Raw genomic sequence first — 17664 nt, 5'->3', positions numbered from 1 at the left:
TCAGCAGCCATCAACATTGAGGTGAGACCCTCTACCAGTAAAGAGATGAATACTTGCTGAAGGTTCAGATGATTGTTAGCAAATTTTTAGTAATAAAATATTTTTTAATTAAGGTATGTACATTTTTTCAAAGACAGAATGCTATTGCATTCTTAATAGGCTACAGTATAGTATAACATAACTTTTACATACACTGGGAAACTAAGAAATTTGCCTTATGGGAGTATTCACTTTATTGAGGTAGTTTAGAACTGAACCTGTGAGATATGCCTATATGTGGTTTATAAATATTTTTTTCCCAGCCAGGCACAGTAGCTCATGCCTGTAATCCAGTACTTTGGGAGTCCAAGGTAGGAGGATCGCTTGAGGTCAGGAGTTTGAGACTAGCCTGAGCAAGAATGAGACCCTACTAAAATGGTATTTACTAAAAATAGAAAAAATAGCTGGTGCAGTGCTGTGCCTGTAGTACAAGCAACTCAGGAGACTGAAGCAGGAGGATCACTTGAGCCCAGAAGTTTGAAATTGCAGTGACCTATGATGAGGCCACTGCATTCTAGCCAGGGTGAAGGAATAATACTGTCTTAAAAAAAAAAATCTCCCTTACTATAGGTTGTCTTTTCACATTTTTGATAATGTCCTTTAATGCACAAAAGTGTTTAATTTTTTTTTATTTTTTTTTTTTTGAGGCAAAGTCTCTGTTGCCCGGGCTAGAGTGCCATGGCGTCAGCGTAGCTCACAGTAACCTCAAACTCCTGAGCTCAAGCAATCCTTCTGCCCCAGCCTCCTGAGTAGCTGGGACTACAAGCATGTGCCACTATGCCTGGCTAATTTTTTCTGTATATTTTTAGTTGTCCAGCTAATTTCTTTCTATTTTTAGTAGAGATGGGGTCTCGCTCTTGCTCAGGCTGGTCTAGAACTGAGCTCAAACGATTTGCCTGCCTCGGCCTCCCAGAGTGCTAGGATTACAGGCGTGAGCCACTGCGCCTGGCCAAGAAAATAAATTTAAAAAAACGTATTCTATCTCTTTAAATCCACTTGTCCAGTGCCGCTGGGGAAACCATTTTGGCTGTGTGGGTTGAAACAATGGCCAGCCTCTGTGGCAGCTCCTCAGCAATCAAAGGTAGTGATCAAGACATATAACCTTGGCCAGGTGCAGTAGCTCAAGCCTGTAATCCTAGCACTTTGGGAATCTGAGGCAGGAGGACCACTTGAGGCCAGGAGTTCAAGATCAACCTGAGCAACATGGTAACACCCCCATCTCTATAAAACAATAGAAAAATTAGCCAAGCATGGTGGTGTGCACCTGTAGTCCCAGCTCCTTGGGAGGCTGAGGCAGGAGGATTGCTTGAACCTAGGAGTTTGAGGTTTGAAGTGAGCTATGGCAATGCCACTGCACTCTAGCCTGGGCAACTGAGTGAATCCCTGTTTCAAAAAACTAAACAAAAAGAAATGAAACGCTCCATATAACCTCAGTTTTTGGAGGACCAGGCCTCTATTGCCTACCCAACCACCAAGTTACAACAGGAACTCAGGCCACCATCCTCACAGGTGCCTGTCACAGGGTTGTGCTATGCCAAATGCTAAAATTTACCAACCTTCTTCTTCATCAAGCACTCCTTTGGATTTTGCAAGTGTTTGTTTAGATCCCAGCATTCTATATAGTAGTTTCAGAGCAGTTCTTGCCATCTTTTTTTTTTTTTTCTTCTTAGATCATTGCAACATGTAAGTTCTTACCATCTCAATAGATGTTTTGGTGAAGGGACCAATTCCTGGAGCTTCCTACTTCATCATCTTCTGTAACTTCTGTCCCTAATTTTCAACAGCCTTTTAATTGACCCAACTCTGCTTCTGACTCAGCACATGTATGTGTGTACACACACACGCACCACCCATCCAGTTTATTCTGTATGTAGAAAACTTTGTAAGTGTGTGTTTTGTCCATTTAAAAAATAATTCCAGAGAGGATTCTGGGAAGTTGGTGAAGTAGGAAGCACCAAAAATCTGTCTTCCAATCTAGACAAGAATTATATTGACAGAATCTGTCTGATGCAGCTATTTTAGAAATCTGAAGTTTATTGAAATCTTGCAACTGCCAGGGGAGTTGTTTCTAGGATAGGGTGGTAAATCGTGGTTAATATCATTCGATTTCAGCTGTTAGCACAATAACAGCTGTCCATCTCGCACCCCTCAGCCCTGTGGTAGACAGTTGTGCATATGTTCCTGGAGCAACTTGCACATAGTTTGTGGGGCCCAAGGTGGGCAAAAAAGGTCCTGTCTTCTAAATAGTGGAAATCTGCTCTGATCACATTGCTGCTTTTGATCCAGAGTTGCAAGGAGGCAATGGCCATTATTGTTGCACCTCTCCCCTTTGTTGTAAGCCCCACCACCACCACCACTGATGTGACATCTAAGGTATTTAAAAGGCTGGCACCTTACTTTCCTCCTTCCCTTAACCCCCTCTCCCACATTTGAGAGCCAGATATTGATGACTAGGATAATCAAAAGCAACCAAATATATGAGGGAATTAAGAAGTCATTGTGCATGCCCAGGGGAAGTAGGAAGGCTCAGAAAAGACCTGAGAAGATCTTACATTTATACTTCAGGCTGATCCTTGACACAGAGACAGCCTACAGCAGGCAAACCACAAAAACAAAAACCAGCAAACTGTTGGTTTTCAGGAGAATCTAATTTCCAGATTTAACACATTATAGGGCTCAAATGTCTAGTTTTCAACAAAATAATCATCATGTATACAAAGAAACAGGAAGATATGGCCCATTCAAAGGAAAAAATAAACCTACAAAAGCTATCCCTGAAAATGACCTGATGGTGGATCTATTAGGCCTGTGGTCCCCAACCCCCAGGCTATGGACTGGTACTGGTCAGTGTTAGGGACCAGGCCACAGAGTTCCACTTTCCTGCCACCTCATTTGTGGAACAATTGTCTACCATGAAACTTAGGAGGGGGGGGGGCGTACAGCATGAGGTGAGCTGAGGGTGAGCGAGCAAAACTTTATCTGTATTTATATCCACTTCCCATTGCTTGCATCACTGCCTGAGCTTTCCACGTCCCCCCGACCTCCTTCTGTGGGAAAATTGTCTTCCATGAAACTGGTCCCTAGTGCCAAAAAGGTTGGGGACTGCTATACTAGACAATGGTTTTAGAACAACTATTTTAATATGCCCTGAGCATTAAAGGAAGACATGGAGAAAGTCAGGAAAGCTATGTATAATAAAATGGAAATATGAATTAAGAGATAGAAAACCTAAAGAGAAACCAAAAAGAAATTGTAGAGCTGAAAAGGACAACAACTAATGAAAAATTTAGTATAGTGATTCAGGGGCAAGTTTGAGCAGGCAGAAGAAAGAATCAGCAAACTTGAAGATAGAACAATGTTAATTATTGAGTCTGTGGAATATAAAGAAAAAAATATTTAAGGAAAGTGAACAGAGTTAAAGGGACCTATGGAACACCACCTACTGAGTACATTTGTGTGGGTCCTAGGAAAAGAAAGAGAAGTGGGCACAGAGAATATTGGGAGAAATAATGGCCAAAATCTGCAAATTTGATGAAAGACATTGAATATAAATACTCAAGAAGTGAACTAACTATAAGAAGGATGAACTCAAAGAGATCTACACTGAGACACATCATAATTAAACTGTTAAAAGACAAGACAACAGAGAATTTTGAAAGCAGAGAGAGAAAGTCAACTCATCACGTATAGGGGATCCTCAATGAGATTTTCAGCAGATTTTTAAGTCAGAAACTGGAGAGCAGAAGGTAGTTGTGTTGATACACTCAAGGTGCTAAAAGGAAAAAAAAGAAAAACCCTGCCAACCAAGAATCCTATATCTGGCAAAACTGTCTTTTAAAAGTGTGGGAGTTGTACAGCAAGGTGACTATAGTTAATGACAATATATTGTATTCTTGAAAAATGTAACAAGAGCAGATGTTAAAAATGCTAACTGTGGGCTGGGCGCGGTGGCTCACGCCTGTAACCCTAGCACTCTGGGAGGCTGAGGTGGGTGGATTGCTCAAGGTCAGGAGTTCAAAACCAGCCTGAGCAAGAGCGAGACCTCGTCTCTAAATAGAAATAAATTAATTGGCCAACTAATATATATAGAAAAAATCAGCCGGGCATGGTGGCGCATGCCTGTAGTCCCAACTATTCGGGAGACTGAGGCAGTAGGATCACTTGAGCCCAGGAGTTTGAGGTTGCTATGAGCTAGGCTGATGCCACGGCACTCACTCTAGCCTGGGTAACAAGGCGAGACTCTGTCTCAAAAAAAAAAAAAATTGATAACTGTGATGCAATACACTTTTGTTAATTGGCTAGATTTAACCATTCCGTATGTGTATATACTTCAGAACAGTATGTTATATGTGGCTAAAGCATATAATGTTATCTGTCAATCTAAAAGTACATATATCATTAAAAATTGAAAGAAAAATTAAGATAAAAATGGAGAGAGTTGTTACTCCTAGATTTGGTCTGGCAAGAAATGCTAAAGGGAATCTTGCAGCTAGACAGGATCTTGAAGCTATATGAAGAAATAATGATCTCAGTAAATGTTAATATATGGGTAATTATGAAAGCTAGTATTGTTGTAAAAATGGTGTTTAACTCAACTTTTTTTTTTTCTTCTTTTTTTTTTTTTTTTTAGAGAATCTTGTTCTGTCACCTAGGCTGGAATATAGAGGCACCATCATAGCTCACTGCAGCCTTGAACTCCTGGGCTCTAGCATTCTTCCTGTCTTAGCCTCTCAAGTGGCTGAGACTATAACCATCCACTACTATGCCCAGCTATTTTTTCTTTTTTTTGAGACAGAGTCTCACTTTGTTGCCCAGGCTAGGCTAGAGTGAGTGCTGTGGTGTCAGCCTAGCTCACAGCAACCTCAAACTCCTGGGCTCAAGGAATCCTCCTGCCTCAGCCTCCTGAGTAGCTGGGACTACAGGCATGCACCACCATGCCTGGCTAATTTTTTCTATATATATATTAGTTGGCCAATTAATTTATTTCTATTTATAGTAGAGACGGGGTCTCGCTCTTGCTCAGGCTGGTTTCAAACTCCTGACTTTGAGCTATCCGCCCACCTTGGCCTCCCAGAGTGCTAGGATTACAGGCGTGAGCCACCGGGCCTGGCCTAATTTTTCTTATTTCCTGTAGAGATAGGGTCTTACTATGTTGCCCAGGCTATTCTCAAACTCCTGGCCTCAAGTAGTCCTCTTGTAATGGCCTTCATGTTCGGATTAAAGGTGTGAGCCACCACACCTGGCCTGCTTTTTGTTTTCTACATGATTTGAGACTAGTGCATTTAAATAAAACACAATTATTAGTCTAAAAGTTAGTATGATTGTAACTTTGGTTTGTAATCCATACTTTGCTATGTAAGTTAAGAGTCTAATGCATGAAAATTAATAGTTTATGTTTTTGGATACACATTGTATAAAGATGTAATTTTATGGCATCAACTAAAAGGGGCGGGGGTGGAGCTGCTAAAGGAGCAGAGTTTCTATATGTTATTGAAGTTAAGCTGGTATAAATTCAAATTAATGTTAAAAATTTAGGATGTTGGCTGGGCGCGGTGGCTCACACCTGTAATCCTAGCACTCCGGGAGGCTGAGGCAGGTGGATTGCTCAAGGTCAGGAGTTCGAAACCAGCCTGAGCAAGAGCGAGACCCTGTCTCTACTAAAAATAGAAAGAAATTAATTTGCCAGCTAATATATAGAGGAAAAAATTAGCTGGGCATGGTGGCGCATGCCTATAGTCCCAGCTACTCAGGAGGCTGAGGCAGCAGGATTGCTTGAGCCTAGGAGTTTGAGGTTGCTGTGAGCTAGGCTGACACCATGACACTCACTCTAGCCTGGGCAACGAAGTGAGACTCTGTCTCAAAAAAAAATTTTTAGGTTGTTAAGTTTAATTCCCCATGGTAATCACAAAGAAAATAGCCAAAGAATATACACAAAAGGAAATCAGAAAAGAATTTAAACATTCAGTACAAAAGAAGACAGGCATGCAGGAAATGAGGGGAAAAAAGCTATAAGGCATGTATTAATAGAACACAAATAGCAAAATAACAAAAATCCTTCATTGTCAGTAATCACATTAAATGTAAAATGAGTTAAACTCTCCAGTCAAAAGACAGAAAGGATTTTTTTTTTTAATATCTAACTTTGGCCAGGTGTGTTGGCTCACACCTGTAAGCCTAGCACTCTGGGAGGCCAAGGTGGACGGATCATTGGAGCTCAGGAGTTCAAGACCAGTCTGAGCAAAAGTGAGACCCCATCGCTACTAAAAATAGAAATTAATTGGCCAACTAAAAATATATATAAAAAAATTAGCTGGGCATGGTGGTGCATGCCTGTAGTCCCAGCTACTTGGGAGGCTGAGGCAGGAGGATTGTTTGAGCCCAGGAGTTTGAGGTTGGTGTGAACTAAGCTGATGCCACGGCACTGTAGCCTGGACAACAGAGACTCTGTCTCAAAAAAAAAAATTTCCAACTTTATGCTTTATACAAGAGATTCATTTCAACCCAGAGACATAAATAGGTTGAAAGTGAAAAGATAGAAAAGGATATTCCATGCAAATAGTAACTAGAAGAAATCAGAAGTGTCTGTACTAATATCAGACAAAATAGACTTTAAATCAAAAAACTTTACAAGCAACAAAGAAGGAACTTATATAAAGTCAGTACCACATAATGACATTTTGGTCAATAATGGACTGCATATACAACAGTGGTTCTATAAGATTATAATTGAGCTGGGAAAATTTCTTTTGCCTAGTGATGTCTTGATGGTCCTGACTCTGTGTAGGCCTAGGCTAATGTGTATGTTTGTGTTTTAGTTTTTAACAAAAAACGTTTAAAAAGTTAAAAAAAGATTAAAAATAGAAAACTTATAGAATAAGGATATAAAGAAAAAATATTTTTGTACAGCTGTACAATGTGTTTGTTTTAAGCTGTTATTATAAGAGTCAAAAAGTTAAAAAATTTAAGTTTATAAAATAAAAAAGTTATAATAAGCTCAGGATAATTATTAAAGAGAATGATGTTAAAATTTAGTGTAGTCTAAATTAGCAATTTTTACTAAGTCTAAAGTAGTGTACAGCAATGCGTAGGCCTTTACATTCACTCTTTACTCACTGAGTCACTCAGAGCTTTTATATCATATTTTTACTTTGTTTAGCTATGTTTAGATACACATACTTAACCATTGTTAAGACCTATGGTATTTACTATAGTAACATGCTATAAAGGTCTGTAGCATAACAATAGGCTATACCCTTTTTTTTTTTTTTTTTTTTTTTTGAGACAGAGTCTTGCTTTGTTGCCTGCGTACAGTGAGTGGTGTGGTATCAGCCTAGCTCACAGCAGCCTCAAACTCCTGGGCTCAAGTGATCCTCCTGCCTCAGCCTCCGGGTAGCTGGGTAATTTTTCTATTTTAGTAGAGACATCTGGTTAATTCTTCCATTTTTAGTAGAGACAGGGTCTGGCTCTTGCTCAAGCTAGTCTCGAAGCCCTAACATTAAGCAATGCCTACCCCTACTCCACCCCGGCCTCCCAGAGTGTTAAGATTACGGGCGTGAGCCACTGGGCCTGGCCTAAAATATATTTTAAATACTCATATTTTGTCAGCTTTATATGTAGCCAATATCTTCTACCAGTTTGTGACTTATCATTTCACTTTCCTTATAAGATTGTTTATAAGATTTTATTAAAATTAGCTTTACCATTAATAATACACTAATGCAAAGGTAAAATTTAGTTTTCTTTTTTGAACAAGATTTGCATCTGCTATTAATAGAAATAACAAAAGATTTTTGTTTGCCTTTCCAATAAACTGCAAAAGAAAAAAAGCGAGGGGAGAGAGAGAGACAGATTCAGTTTGCCTCTTTATTAGCTCGTCTTTAGTTTGTCTATATTTGTTCTTATGATTGGGAAACTGAGTCTCCTGTCTATATCAAAGAGTAAGGTTTTTTAAAATCTTTGAATTATCAATTTGGCTAAATGAATGGCTATAACTTTATAGTTACCTGTGATCCTGTTTTATGACAAGTTTTTTTTTTTTTTTTTTTTTTTTTGAGACAGAGTCTCACTCTGTTGCCCAGGCTAGAGTGCTTTGGCATCAGCCTAGCTCACAGCAACCTCAAACTCCTAGGCTCAAGTGATCCTCCTGCCTCAGCCTCCTAGGTAGCTGGGACTACAGGCATGCGCCACCATGCCCGGCTAATTTTTTCTATTTTTAGTTGTTTGGCTAATTTCTTTCTACCGTGTTTACCAAAAATAAGACAGGGTCTTATATTTATTTTTCCTTAAGAAGACACCCTAGGGCTTATTTTCAGGGGATGTGTTATTTTCCCCTCAAAGCCTCAACTTGCAGCATGCACAGGATGGCTGGGACCTGACAGGGGGAGCTGACCTTGTTGGTCGGGCTGCCCACACCTTTCCAGTCACCTCTGGGATAGTAGCTGTCACGATGGGGCAGATGAGAAAGGTGTGCTCGTTGTCTTTACCGCTCAGCGATGAAATGCATGGGTTGTGCAGATATGCTGCGTAGCCACGCCCATCACTAGGTCTTATTTTTGGGGTAGGGCTTATATTGAGAAAATGCTTAGAAATCCTGCTAGGGCTTATTTTATGGGTAGATCTTATTTTTGGGGAAACACAGTATTTATAGTAGAGACAGAGTCTCATCTCACTCTTGCTCAGGCTGGTCCCAAACTCGTGAGCTCAAGCAATCCTCCTGCCTCGGCCTCCGAAAGTGCTACGATTTATAGGCATGAGTCATCGTGCCGGGCCCAACAAGTATTTTTATGACAGCAAGTGTTTTAAGCTTTTGATATTTGACAAACTTTCCAAAATCAAAATTCTAAATCTAATCTTTCTGACTTCAAACTAGCTTTTTAAATATTAGGGCTACTGAAAGTCTAAGAAAAACATATTGGGCTTAAGTGGTATGTTAAGAGCATACTGGAAGCATTATCAAATATGAAATATTTAACTGCTTTGGGTTATATTTATATAAACATGTTATTAATATATGTTCCTATGTAGTATGAGATTCCTAAAATTCTGATATGTCTTTGTTATCAGTAATAATTATGATTATTATGTTAAATTGTATGCTATAAAAATAACCAACTTTTGGCCGGGCGCTGTGGCTCACGCCTGTAATCCTAGCTCTTGGGAGGCCGAGGCGGGCGGATTGCTCAAGGTCAGGAGTTCAAAACCAGCCTGAGCAAGAGCGAGACCCCGTCTCTACTATAAATAGAAAGAAATTAATTGGCCAACTGATATATATATAAAAAAAAAATTAGCCGGGCATGGTGGCGCATGCCTGTAGTCCCAGCTACTCGGGAGGCTGAGACAGAAGGATCGCTCGAGCCCAGGAGTTTGAGGTTGCTGTGAGCTAGGCTGACGCCACGGCACTCACTCTAGCCTGGACAACAAAGTGAGACTCTGTCTCAAAAAAAAAAAAAAAAAAAAAATAACCAACTTTCTTTGTTGTCTCTTTACCCATGGCTATTCTAAGACTTTTGTCATCCATAGACAATTATTATTTTACTTTTATTCTTTTCACAAAGTGGTTTTTTAATTGGCTACAGTCCAAAGTTTGATTCTTCAAGGAAAGTCATGGAAAGAACTGATGGGTTCTCTTGAATACAGGTTTCTGATAACTTTGGAGATTATATACCATTGGACTAAAACAAAACAAACTTCCAGGACTTTAATTAAAAACCTAGAACCAGGCCGGGCGTGGTGGCTCACGCCTGTAATCCTAGCACTCTGGGAGGCCGAGGCGGGCGGATTGCTCGAGGTCAGGAGTTCGAAACCAGCCTGAACAAGAGCGAGACCCCGTCTCTACTATAAAAATAGAAAGAAATTAATTGGCCAACTAATATATATATATAAAAAATTAGCTGGGCATGGTGGCGCATGCCTGTAGTCCCAGCTACTCGGGAGGCTGAGGCAGAAGGATTGCTTGAGCCAGGAGATTGAGGTTGCTGTGAGCTAGGCTGACGCCATGGCACTCACTCTAGCCTAGGCAACAAAGCGAGAGTCTGTCTCAAAAAAAAAAATAAAAAAATAAAAACCTAGAACCAGGTATGGTGACTCATGCCTGTAATCCTAGCACTCTGGGAGGCCAAGGTGGGAGAATTGCTTAAGGCCAGGAGTTGGAGACCAGCCTGAGCAAGAGTGAGACCCTCATCTCTATTTACAAAATAATTAAAAATTAAAGTATATTATAAATTTTTTAAAAAGCAGATGCATACATGAAGTATTGCTAACTTAACCTCAAACAGAACAGAAATTAATTACATAGGACTAATTTTGTATGACATTTTTTGAAACATTGCTGATTCTTTTTGTGTTTGTTTCCCTGAAATTAAATAAACTTTTCCTTCTTTTGAACTGTTTATAGCTTACAACAAAATATATATTTGTAAGCAAAATTGGAAGCATTTATTTTTCTCTCTCTTTGATTTCTCCAGAATTTGAAAACTGTTTGTAAGTAATTAATTTATGGTAATATAGTTATTTGCCTAGGTTCAGTAAGAATTTCTGTTTTCTCCTATAACAGAACACTGTGAAAGACACTGGTTATTTTACCAAGGCTTTGACTGGAATAGCTTATTTTCAGAGGTGTCCAGACTGCATTAAGGAATTAAGGTTGACTTTATAAAGCCTATAAAAAGCCCTTTGGAAAAACTGGCAAGGTACCCCATCAGTAATATTTCCTGACCTGTGATAAGTAAAGAATGTCACTTTCTGAAAGGTCCAGGAACCCCTAGTTACTTTGGGACCTTGAGAAAAGAGGAATTTACCCAATTCATGTAGGTATCTAAAGGCACAGATAAATCCTTGGCTTCAGTTGAGAGGTTTTATTTTTATTTATTTATTTACAATTATTTTTAATTTAACTATTTCTTTTTCTTTTTTTACTCTGTACTCAGTGGTTTACAGGTTCAGAGTTGAGAGGTTTTAAATCTAACCTGAGATTCCTATGGAAAAGTTCCAACAAAGCCAGTTTTAAAAAAGAAAAGCCTAGGCTGGGCGCGGTGGCTCACGCCTGTAATCCTAGCTCTCTGGGAGGCCGAGGCGGGCGGATTACTCGAGGTCAGGAGTTCGAAACCAGCCTGAGCAAGAGCGAGACCCCGTCTCTACTATAAAATAGAAAGAAATTAATTGGCCAACTAATATATATACAAAAAATTAGCCGGGCATGGTGGCGAATGCCTGTAGTCCCAGCTACTAGGGAGGCTGAGGCAGGAGGATTGCTTGAGCCAGGAGTTTGAGGTTGCTGTGAGCTAGGCTGACGCCATGGCACTCACTCTAGCCTGGGCAACAAAGCGAGACTCTGTCTCAAAAAAAAAAAAAAGAAAAGCCTATATGGCCATTAATTTTTCTTACTGTACTTTATGCAAATAATCAAGCCAAATATAATGATACTAAACTTCATTTTTCTTTTTTTTCTTTTTTCTTTTTTTTTTTTGAGACAGAGCCTCACTTTGTTGCCCAGGCTAGAGTGAGTGCCGTGGCGTCAGCCTAGCTCACAGCAACCTCAAACTCCTGTGCTCAAGCGATCCTCCTGCCTCAGCCTCCCTAGTAGCTGGGACTACAGGCATGCGCCACCATGCCCGGCTAATTTTTTCTATATATATTAGTTGGCCAATTAATTTCTTTCTATTTATAGTAGAGACTGGGTCTCGCTCTTGCTCAGGCTGGTTTCGAACCCCTGACCTCGAGCAATCTGCCCACCTCGGCCTCCCAGAGTGCTAGGATTATAGGCGTCAGCCACTGTGCCCGGCCCTAAACTTCATCTTTGCAAGTAAATTGATCCTACTATGATTTGTCTTTAATAAAAATGGGAAACTGGACAGAGAAAAAAATGGTTCAGAAAAAAGAAACTGTAGTCCACTTGTTATTACATTTTAGCTTTGTCCACTATTACTGAGTTTTTGTTATTTGCCTACAATTTGGATTGAATTCTGAATTCTCTCCTAGCTACAAGTCTCCAAATAATGTTTTCAAATTTTTCTTCCATTTTTCTGAACTGGACTCCATGAAATTGCTACTATTTTTTCCTGAGACACTGCTAGCATACCTTGGGACACACAAACTCCAGGCCAAAAAAAAAAAAAGAAAATCTGTCAGGTTGCCACTGCCCACTTCCACTTTATTTATTTATTTGTTTTTTGAGACAGAGTCTCACTTTGTTGCCTAGGCTATAGTGAGTGCCGTGGCATCAGCCTAGCTCGCAGCAACCTCAATCTCCTGGGCTCAAGTGATCCTACTGCCTCAGTCTCCCTAGTGGCTGGGACTATAGGCACGCGCCACCATGCCCGGCTAATTTTTTCTATATATATTTTTAGTTGGTCAATTAATTTCTTTCTATTTTTTGTAGAGACAGGGTCTCGCTCTTGCTCAGGCTGGTTTCGAACTCCTGACCTCGAGCAATCCACCCGCCTCGGCCTCCTAGAGTGCTAGGATTATAGCTGTGAGCCACCACGCTTGGCCACTACTTCCACTTTAACTAAAGATGCTTTTGAGTTTAACATCTAGAACAGGGGTCCTCAAACTTTTTAAACGGGGGGTGGTGGGGGGTGGTGGTGCAATTCACTGTCCCTCAGACCGTTGGAGGGCCGGACTATAGTTTAAAAAAAAAAAACTATCAACAAATTCCTATGCACACTGCACATATCTTATTTTGAAGTAAAAAAACAAATGGGCAAAAGCACCTGCATGTGGCCGTAGTTTGAGGATGCCTGATCTAGAAGCTTTAGCTGGATGCCCTCTAAACTAAGGAAACTACTTTATGAATTGTTCCAGATATTAACTCTTGTTTTTCTTTTGGAAAAACTCATCTACAATGCCAGCAGCTCCTGGAATGAGACACAGCTGTTTAACTATACTGATCTAGTCACAGGACTAAGAGACTGAACAAAAAGATAGAGGATGATATATTTAAATTTGTTCCAGTTTGTTTTTTTACCATTTCTTAGTCCATAGATAATAGCTTGGCTTTTAATATCTAAAACCTTTTATTTTCAAAGTGAGCACTGAAAGAAATTAGAAATATTTTACCCCAGAATATATTTCTTTGACATATTTTGGGATGGCTGCCACAGAAGTAACACTGCACGACTGTGTTTTGTGTGTATGGTTGGGGACAAACTTATGTCTGTAGAAAATCTCCATTAATGCAGTCAGGTTTTTCTGTACCTGAGCTAGAAAAGATTAACTGACAGTCTCTACTCCCTCCTGCATAGCCTTAAGAGAGAGTTGCTTGGAAGATACCAGGATACCTGGTAGCAAAGCTTGTTGTGAATACTAGTCCCTAACTACAGAGTAGTGCCAACAGAGACATGATTAAAAATCTGTCTGCAACTCTAGGACTAATCACAGAAGAAACTGCGAAGAGCTGTAGGGCGCAACAAAAATTCTTCAACTCTGTAGCCTAGGTTGTCTTATATAATCAGGTAGTGCTAGATTTCCTGTTGGCTAAACAAGGGGGAGTCTGTGTGGTTTTAAACACTACCTGCTATATCTATATAAATACCCCAGGAAAATGGAAACCTGAATAGAAAAAGTTTCCCAAGTTTTGTGGCTACAACAGGGCTCTACTAGTGACCCCATGCCTGATTATTCATGGATTTTCCCAGGACTTTAGATCAGTTCTGTAGGAACTCCTGAAGCTAGGATTCTCACTCCTTATCCTAAGGCTTGTTATCTATTTAGCACACTTAAGTACTGTGCCAAGACTGTAAATGAAAGTACTAATGTTGTTGTCATACAAACCTTAGGTCTGCAACCATGTACCCATGAATACTTGAAGACAACTGCAAAACAATTTCATTCCTCTTATCTTGGGTTCAACCCCAACCATGCCTCTTGTCAGCAGGAAGAAGTCAGATCAGTAGTGTACTCTTTTCCATCTCATTAGCCCATGCCTTAGGAATGAGGTGGGATGAAGCCCAGGTTGGGAATGAAACTGCCCTTTGTAAAATTAATAAAGGGCCACAAGGTAGGAACTGTGGTAGGGAAATAGATATATAAACAGCCATTATTCCTGAGCTTGCTTTCCTGTAATTGCTTACTACTCAGGAATCATATAGCTGATAGTCATAAAGATTCTTAGCTTTCTTCACTGTTCCCATAGATAACATCACTCTAGTGAAACCTAAAGCTAGTTTTTGAGATATCTTCTAGGCCTGCATTCTGGTGGAACTACTGACCCACCCATACCAGCGGGCCATACCAAGGAACTGACTCAACTGGTCTTGCGACCCCTACCCAGGAACTTAGCACAAAAAGACAATTTTTACACCCCTATGAATCCACCTGAACCTAGCCAATCAGCAGATCCAATTGTCTAGCCCTTTGTCTGCCAAACTATCTTTAAGAACCATTTCTCCAAAATTCTTGGGGAAATGGATTTGAGAACTTCCTCCCATTTACTCACATGGCGCCTGTGATGTTCACCTCTCTCTGCAGTAACCCCTGCTATCTCAGTGTATTGGCTTCCTATTGAGAAGTAGAAAGGTGAACCTGGTGAAGCTGTAACAGTGTCTGTGCTTGTCTTTCAGTACAGGGAGGAAGGGGGACTAGAGAGATTGTCCTGCTTTGAAGCCAGGCATGGTAGGAGGGACAGGATATGCAAGACAGAAGGACCCAAAAAAGATAGGTAGTAAGTGAAGCTTGCCGAGAAGAAGGAAGCATAACTGCAAGGGGGAAAACACCAGATGGTAGACATTTTGAATCTGAAAAGAATCTTTGAGGCACAGCATTATAAAGGGTTGAGTGGATTCCCTTAGTCACAAGAAAACAAAACCAAAAACCTCTATTGGTGTTTTCTTAGTTAGGTCATATTCTGATGGTAGATGTCAGATCTTTGAATACTGAAATGGGAGTTCTACTTTTTATATCGAAATTGTCAGATTCCCTTGAAGATATAACCTAGGAATATTGTTGCAAATTGGCATTTTTCACCTAAATGGGAAGAGTCAGTGATTTCAGAAATTTAATAGAAGAGCCTAGTATTAATGATGCCACAGGTGATGTTTTCAGTTAGCAGCATTTAAATGAGATTAATAGGGTGGTTAAGAGCTAATCCTGTAATATATGGAAAAAAACTCAGAAAGCAGGCCTATTTCTGGCAAATCTCCTGAGGTTTGGTTTTGCTGATTCGGATTTCTTTGATTAACCTTTTTTTTTTTTCAAGACAGAGTCTTATTCCGTTGCCCGGGCTAGAGTGCCGTGGTGTCAGCCTAGCTCACAGCAACCTCAAACTCCTGTGCTCAAGTGATCCTTTTGCCTCAGCCTCCCGAGTAGCTGGGACTATAGGCATGTGCCACCATGCCCGGCTAATTTTTTCTATATATTTTTAGTTGGCTAATTAATTTATTTTCATTTTTAGTAGAGCCGAGGTCTCGCTCTTGCTCAGGCTGGTTTCGAACTCCTGACCTTGAGTGATCCTCCCACCTCAGCCTCCCAGAGTGCTAGGATTACAGGCATGAGCCACCACGCCCTGCTTGACTAAACTTTTAATATCCTATAAGCATTCTGGAAGTAAATTTGTTTCTGACATTAGCCAGATACTTTTCAGCTTCCAAAAAAGTGTGGCTAGCAGGTAGATTTGAAATTTAGAAGTGGTTTTTTTTTTGAGACAGAGTCTTACTCTGTTGCCCAGGCTAGAGTGGTGTGGCATCAGCCTAGCTCACAGCAACCTGAAACTCCTGGGCTCAAGCAATCCTCCTGCCTCAGCCTCCTGAGTAGCTGGGACTACTGGCATGCGCCACCATGCCCAGCTAATTTATATATATATATATATATATATATATATATATATATGTGTGTATATATATATATATATATATATATGTATGTATATGTTGTCCAGCTAATTTCTTTCTATTTTTAGTAGAGATGGGGTCTCAACTCTTGCTTAGGCTGGTCTCGGAACTCCTGAGCTCAAACGATCCACCCACCTCAGCCTCACAGAGTGCTAGGATTATAGGTATGAGCCACTACGCCCAATGTGGAAGGCATTTTAAAGAGGTCAATTCATTCAACCCTGAGTCAACTCATCTCTGTAAAGAAATAATTAAATCTCTTTACAGAGTAGACCTAACAAGATTTCTTTGCTTTGAACAGATATCCTCTTACCCTTTAGTTACTCTTCATAGAGCACAACTTTAGGTTACTTCACTTATTCTTGTCTCTCTCCTTAGGTTTTTAAAGTCTTCTCAAATTTCCACAGTCAGAATTAGGTACAGTTTTCAAGTGTAATAGCTTTGTGTAGAGAGGAATGACATTTCCTTTATTCAGACTTTGTTTTTAATGAAACCTGGTATCAGTGATTTTGGCAGCCATATCACACTGTTTGTCTCTCTGAAACAGATATTTTTGAAAGCCTTAGTCATTTCTCACTGTATTGAGCTGTTTTATTGTTAATTTTTAGTTCCAAGCATGTGACTTTATATTTATCCTTATTAAATCTTATCTTTAGGTTTAGCCTCCTGTTCCAGCCACATAGAATTACTTAAAAAGTTGATTCTATCGTATAGGGTATTTGCTTTCCCAACCCAGGTTCCTGTTAATTTGCACATTTGATCATCCTCCTTTTCCATGTTCTCATCCAAATTAGTTATAAAAAATGTTTCAGAGGGCAGGTTGCTTTAGGGCCCTGTGTCATACCACTAAACCTTTTAGATTTATCTGCACTCTTTAAGTAGAGTTGTATAGTTATCTGAGAAGCCACTTAACTGTTACAAAATTCATATTTTTCACCTTGCACAAGGATGTCAAGAGACTTTATTTTATGCATTGCTGAAATCCAGGTACTATATGGGTATAGCATTTGCTGGCTAAACCATATTTTAAAAAAGGAAAATGAACTGGACACATAGGAACTACATTAATTGGGTACTGGGTGGGTGGGAAGGGGGAGGGGGCGCAGGTATATACATACATAATGAGTGAGACGTGCACCGTCTGGGGTATGGTCACACTTGAGGCTCAGACTTGTGGGAAGGTGGGTGGGTGGGAAGGGGGAGGGGGAGCAAGGGCATTATTTGAAACTTTAAAATTTGTACCCCCATAATATGCTGAAATAAAAAAAATGATAAAAGGAAAATGGAGTTTATGACTTCTAGTGATCCCTGATGCTAGTTTGTATTCATGAACTATGCTTTTAATAACCTGTTCTACAGTCTTGCTTAGACTTGATGTCACATCACTCTGGTGAAAGGTATAAAGAATGTACTCTCCCCTCATTTTGAAAATTCCTACTACAGACATAAAGAGCTAATGTGATATTTGGCATTATTGGAATCATAAAGTTTGAGTTTTCAAAGTATCACGTAGATCTTATCTGAAGATATTTTTAGATGTTAATATTACTGATTTTTATTTATTTATTTTAGAGACAGAGACACAATCACAGCTGACTGCAACCTCGAAGTCCTGGGCTTAAGTGATCCTCCTACCTCAGCTTTCCAAGTAGCTGGGACTATGTGCACATACCACCATGCCCAGCTAATTTTTTAAAATTTTTTGTAGAGACAGGATCTCATTTTGTTGCCCAGGCTGGTCTTGAACTCCTGGCCTAAAGTGATCCTCCTGCCTTGGCCTCCCAAAGTGCTGGAATTACAG

General features: G+C 40.0%; 1 protein-coding gene across 6 annotated transcripts in view; it reads left to right on the top strand.

Moving 5' to 3' along the window:
- Positions 1 to 17664, top strand: part of TFCP2 (transcription factor CP2) — a 61028-nt gene that overhangs the window by 14037 nt on the left and 29327 nt on the right. The gene's annotated exons all lie outside the window — the stretch shown is intronic.

This window comes from Microcebus murinus, chromosome 10 (genome assembly GCF_040939455.1).
Source record: "Microcebus murinus isolate Inina chromosome 10, M.murinus_Inina_mat1.0, whole genome shotgun sequence".
Taxonomy (NCBI): Eukaryota; Metazoa; Chordata; class Mammalia; order Primates; family Cheirogaleidae; genus Microcebus; species Microcebus murinus.
Note: the sequence above shows the minus strand (reverse complement) of the source record. Positions and strands in the feature narration are given on the sequence as shown.